Genomic DNA, 6,926 nt, shown 5'->3' on the forward strand with positions numbered 1-6,926 from the left:
TAGGGTGGGAGTGGCCAGTACAAATTGTACTGATAAATTTTGGCACACAGGTTCTACTGAGGAGTATAGCTCCAAGGAGTTTGACGGTTGAGGGGTTCATGCCTACGCTCGAGTTTGGCGATCTTATCTTCAAGCTGTTCTGAATGAATGCTACTTTTGATTCCGCCAATGTGGCGATGTAATAAATTATGTAATTCCACACTATTTGTACTCTGATATTATCATTGTATGGATGTGGTATTCGACTGGAAATTTGGGTAATATGATCTACAACGGTCTTATTACACTACGACTCCGTGGATTTCCCTTCACGGAAATCAGGTCGTTTCAGTTGGTATCAGAGCCATACTTGACCATAGGACGAAACCCTTAGAAATAGATGATAGAATAGGACATCAATAGCCCTTCTTTTGGTTATATACTGACCCTGCATTTACTTTTATGCAAGGCTTATCTATTATTGACCTGCTAACACATATTCTTTAAAACATGTAGATGGCAACGAACGTCGACTAGCCACCTCTAGGACCGCTACCCCTGGACCACGCCAAGCTTACCTTCGACCTACGTGAGCTTGGGGGTTTTGCACAGACCCTCTGCCGCGTTCTCATCATGTTAGGTATCACCGACGAGCTTGTCAAGGTCACCTACACCAGGAAGCTAGCTCAGGAAGGAGGAATCGAAAGACCGATTGTCACCTCAGTCGAGTTCTCAGCTAGCACTACCTTACCTTCTGTCCCAGCTTTCACCGAGTTGACTATAGAGGACACAGTCGAGGAGGGACTGCAAGCTATCTCACACAAGGCACTTCGCAGAGTGATGAGGGACCACTACGAGCACCTAAAGACGACAGAGTTCCGTCTACTTCCCTAGGCCCTCGACCTCAGCCTTACCCCTAGTGAGCAGAGCTTCATAGTCGGTAGAGTTATCTTTGCCGAGGAGGACAGATGCCTTCGTGTCTCAGCTATCCACCTGTAGGATGAGCTCAACCATCGTGAAGAAGTCCACAGAGCCAAGGTCGCTGACTTATAGGACAAAGCAGCCGACCTAGGCAATAGGAACTGCTACCTCGACAGCAAGGTCTTGGAGTTGTAGAGAGAGTTGGACGACAAGAAGGCCAAGTTCAACTGCAGAGGAGATAGAGAGAGATCTAAGGGGATTGATATGCTAAAAATCCAATCTCGGAACAAGACCATGACTCAAGAGCTAGAGGAGTTCAGGAAGAAGGTCATTCACAACTAGAGTCACCTGATCGAAGCACTCAGGCAGACCAAGTACCTACAGGACAAGTGTGAGAGGACATGGCAGGCTTGGCAAAAGTCTGACAGGAAGCGCCTCAAGGAGATGAAGGGAATGTGGGATCAGCTACCCAAGGAGGTTCGCAACAAGACGAAGCCTAGGATAGAGGAGTTTGAGTTAGCCCCGACTCGCCTTAACCTAGATGCCTGCCCTACCCTACCTAGAGCCAAGCCTACTAAGGAGCTCGCCGAGGCCTTGAAGTACATGTCCCGACTTCACAAGTCTAACGAGGAGACCGAGATCGAGAACAGTCGTATCCCAGCTGTGGTGTACTAGTTAGAGTAGAATGACCCTGCATGGTCATGAGTCATGTTAGTAGCTTCCGTAAGTTGTACCCCATGATGTACCCCTTATGAGATGTATTATGAGACATTATGCATAGTACGATTCTCGCACATCTTCAAGTGTAACTACTGGAGATGATGCTATGTAATAAACCCCATGTAATGAATGTTTTGGACCTTATTGCATCTTATGAATCTTATTGCTTCTTTGTAATGAGTGTTGGATAGTATAAATGTTTTTCTTTAAATTGTCAAAATCATGTAACCATATTGAATTATAAGCACTTATGGCACAAACACTAAATTCTCTATGATCCATGTTGCAGATGCTGAACCGCCGATCTAATCGCCTAATGAACCATGGACGTGCACCCACCCCTGATCCAGTCGAACCAAATGGGGGCGTGGTGGCAACAACCATGGCCGTGGACGTGGAGGGATACCCTTCAACCTGGAGAATACCCCACTGCCTGAGGAGAACCTTCCTCCACCACCACCACCAAACCTGGTAGAAGTGATAGCACAACAGACCCAACTTCTTGTAGCTCTGGTTAATGGAGCAAACCGTCGCTAGGGAGGTCAGTAGGATGACTTCCAAAGGAAGCTGGAAGGATTCCTGAAGCTAAGGCCACCTACCTATGATGGCACCGACCCTGACCTGCTTGTAGCCGATGACTGGCTCAAGGAGATGGAGAAGAAGCTTGACCTCACTACTTTCACCGACGATGAGTGTGTTGGAGCTGCCACACACTAGCTCACAGGTGCAGCACGCGCCTAATGGGATAGTTTTAGTGATTCCCATGAACACCCTGCTAACATCTCGTGGGATGAGTTCGCCGAAGCATTCACTGAGTATCACATTCCCAAGGGTATCATGGAGGCCAAAGCTGAGGAGTTCCACAACATCAAGATGGGAAAGGACAGGGTGACTGAGTACACTACTCGTTTCACCAATCTTCTTCGCTATGCACCTTCCTTTGTTGTGAACTCTGAGAAGGAGAAGCTATACTATTACTGCAAGGGACTTAACCCGCACATCAAGCTAAAGTTTGGCGGTATTGAGAGTAACACGTTGCGTGCTATGGTGGATTGCTGCATCCAGATCGAGAAAGATCATGCTGAAGCTAGAGAGGAGTACAGGGAGAGGAAGCGTAAGCCTAAGGAGTCCTTCCGTGGCCGTGATCGCAAGAGGTTCCGCAAAGATGCACCATCCAGGGAACGCTCTCGCCACAACAGGGATGACAACCCTAGAATGAGTAGGGGTAGTGGAGGCTACACCACCAAATACTCCCGCCCTACTCAGGATCATTACACCTGGGACCGTTATGCTTAGGACCGCAACACTGAGGACCGTTTCAACCGTCCCCGCTCAGCGAATGAATGCCCAGCACAGAACCACTCCGCACCAAGCACTAGAAACTGGAAGGCACCCGCGCTAACCCCTATAGGTGGTATGCCTTTCACCTGCTTTGCTTGTGGCCAACTAGGTCATAAAGCCGCTGAGTGCCCATAGAACTTAGCTGCTCAGAAGTCTCAGTTCAAGGGATCTGCTACTCGTGGACGTCTCAACCATCTGGACGCTGAGGAAGCACAGGCTGCCCCTAACGTGGTATATGGTATGTTTTTAGTTAATGGCAATACTGCATCAGTTCTATTTGACTCTGGAGCAACTTGTTCTTACATATCATCCAAGTTTGCATGAGAGCATGACCTGCCTATAACCCCACGCGAGAAGCCTATCATCACCAGCTCACCTTTAGGAAACCTAAAATGCACCCACATCTGTAAGGGAGTGAGTCTTACCATTGAGGGTCTTATCTTTAAAGCCGACCTAACCCTGCTACCTTCCACTAACCTAGATGTCATCTTAGGCATGGATTGGCTAACCATTCACGGAGGCATCATATCATGTTCACCTAGATATGTCCAAGTGACCCACCCATCAGGCCAAGTCATTAGATGTGAACCCCAGTCCAGAAAGTCCACCTCTATCCTATGTGCCCTTAAAGCTAGTTCAGAATCACAGAAAGAGGAGAAGACAGTACATGATATGCCTATGGTCAGAGACTATCCTGATGTATTCCTTGAAGAATTACCGGGTATGCCACCAGACCATGATGTAGAGTTCATCATTGATCTCTTGCTGGGAACAGGACCCATTGCCAAGAGACCCTATTGCATGCCAGTTAATGAACTGGCCGAGCTTAAGAAATAGCTTGATGAGCTCATCTCAAAGGGATATATCAGACCCAGTGCTTCACCCTGGGGATCCCCTGTTCTATTTGTTAAGAAGAAGGATGGATCAATGAGAATGTGCATTGATTACCGGAACTTGAACGTAGTCACCATCAAGAACAAGTACCCCCTGCCAAGGATTGATGATCTACTTGATCAGCTTCGAGGTGCCAAGTATTTCTTCAAGATTGATCTCAGATCCAGATATCATCAGATGAAGATTCGAGAAAGTGACATCTCGAAGACAGCTTTCATGACTAGGTATGGGCAGTTTGAGTTCACCGTGGTGTCCTTTGGACTCACGAATGCTCCCGCATACTTCATGAACATGATGAATAAGGTTTTCATGGATGAACTAGATAAGTTCGTGGTAGTATTCATTGATGATATCCTTATCTATTCATCCACTGCTGAAGAACATGAACATCATCTGAGAACGGTGCTTGAGAAACTAGCCCAACATCAGCTCTACGCAAAGTTCAGCAAATGTGAATTTTGGCTACAGAAAGTTGCCTTCTTGGGCCATGTACTATCAGCTGAAGGTGTCGCAGTTGACCTGGCCAATATTAAAGCTATGAAAGAGTGGGATCAACCCCGTAATGTGATAGAAACCAGAAGTTTCTTGGGATTGGCTAGATATTATCGCTGATTCATCGAAAACTTCTCCAAGATAGCCCGTCCAATGACCAACCTTCTGAAGAAGACTAAGGAGTTTGAATGGACGCCCGAGTGTGAACAAAGCTTCCAGGAATTGAAATAGAAGCTTACCACAACTCCTGTGCTAGCATTGCCTAATATCAGCAAAGATTTCGTAGTCTATTGTGATGCATCCCGACAAGGACTTAGTTGTGTACTAATGCAAGATGGTAGAGTGATAGCATATGCGTCTCGACAGTTGAAAGAACACGAGAACCATTACCCTACTCATGATCTTGAGTTAGCAGCAGTTGTGCATGCCTTAAAGATCTAGAGACACTACTTGATAGGCAACAAGTGTGATATCTACACCGATCACAAGAGCTTGAAGTACTTTTTCACTCAGGAAGATCTAAATATGAGGCAACGCCGATGGCTAGAGTTGATCAAAGATTATGACCTGGAAATTCACTATCATCTGGGAAAAGCTAATGTAGTCCCAGATGCTCTCAGTCGCAAGAGTTACTGTCACACTTTGATCACTGAATCCGTACCACCTGAGCTCAAGGAAGAGATTGATGATTTCCAACTAGAGATACTACCGCATGGCTTGTTGAATGAGCTTCGCATACAGTATGATCTCATAGATCGCATCCGTCAAGCTTAGAAAAGTTGTGAAGAGATCAAATATCTCTGTGGTCTGATGAAACTAGGCTACAAGACCAACCACCAAGAAGATGAACAAGAAACCATCTGGTTCAAGGACAGAATTTGTGTCCCTTCCAATCCAGCACTACGAGAGGAAATTCTGTTAGAAGCTCACAATTCCAAGTATTGTATTCACCCTGGGGGTTCAAAGATGTATCAAGACTTGAAGAAACACTTTTGGTGGAAAGGCATGAAGACAGACATTGCAGGACATGTGGCACGGTGTGACACCTATAATAGAGTCAAGGCTGAACATCAAAGGCCTGCAGGATTGTTAAAGCCTCTTGACGTTCCCGAGTGGAAGTGGGAGAGCATATCCATGGATTTCATAGTTGGATTGCCCTGTTCACAGAAAGGCAATGATTCCATCTGGGTGATTGTCGATCGTTTGACCAAGATTGCTCACTTTGTACAAGTTAAGACCAAGACCAATGTCGAAAAATTAGCAGATCTATATGTTGAGCATAATCTCAGACTGCATGGAGCTCCCTCTAGTATCGTATCTGATCGTAGTCCTCAGTTCGTGTCCCAATTCTAGGAAGCTCTGCACAAGTCCATTGGAACCAAACTTGATTTCAGTACCGCTTATCACCCATAGACAGATGGATAGACAGAACGAGTAAATCAGATCTTAGAAGACATGCTTCGCGCTAGTATACTGAATTATGGCTCTGATTGGGAGAAATGCCTACCCTATGCAGAGTTCTCTTACAACAACATTTACCAAGCCAGTATCAAGATGTCGCCATTTGAAGCTCTGTATGGAATACCTTGTAAGACACCTTTGATGTGGTCCCAACCGGGAGAAAGATCATTCTTTGACTCCGCTAAGATTCAAGATGTAGAAGGAGTTGCGGAAGTGAAGGAGAATTTGAGAATTGCTCAAAGTCAATACAAGAGCTATGCTGACAAAAGGAGAAGAGAACTTGAGTTCAATGTGGGAGATTTCATCTATCTCAAGGTATCCCCGCTATGTGGAACTGTCAGATTCCATGTGAAAGGAAAGCTTGCCCCTAGATTTGTTGGCCCATACAAGATTTGCAAGAGGATTGGAAAGCTCGCCTACAAACTTGAGCTACCCGAGGAATTGATGGGTGTACATCCCGTATTCCATGTCTCACAGCTACACAAGTGTTTGAGAGTGCCCAATGAAGTAGTTCCAACTGATATGCTTGACATTCAAGATACACTTGAGTATAAAGAACATCCTATCAGAATTCTGGGCAGAGATACCAAAGAGACCCGAAGCAAGACTATTCCTATGTGCAAGATCCAATGGAGCAATCACATAGAGAGAGAAGCAACATGGGAGAAAGAGTCTGACCTCTGGCTACACTATCCTTATCTTTTCAAAGAGTACGTTACACTTTAATCTCGGGGACGAGATTCTGTTAAGGGGGTAGGACTGTAACAACCCAAAAATCCATACACTAAAAATACCAACTACAAAATTTTTCTTAAAACTCCCATGTGCTGATGAGTGTCATGTATAGAAACCCAACCTAAGAGATGCATTAGGTCTAACCCCAACCTAAGTCATCACACAAGCATGGCATGCCATTTTTAATCATGTTTATTTAAATACTGACAAATGAAGCATAGCATACATTGTTAACTCACATGGTGATTTGGATTTTTCATTTGTTTTATGTAATGCCTAACAACTCCTTTAAAGAAACACACCATAAAGTAATTATTACTCAAACCAAAGAATAAATGTTTAAAAAGAAAACTATTTCCATTTGTGTATAACAAAACTACACC

Source organism: Miscanthus floridulus, chromosome 18, assembly GCF_019320115.1.
Source record: "Miscanthus floridulus cultivar M001 chromosome 18, ASM1932011v1, whole genome shotgun sequence".
NCBI lineage: Eukaryota > Viridiplantae > Streptophyta > Magnoliopsida > Poales > Poaceae > Miscanthus > Miscanthus floridulus.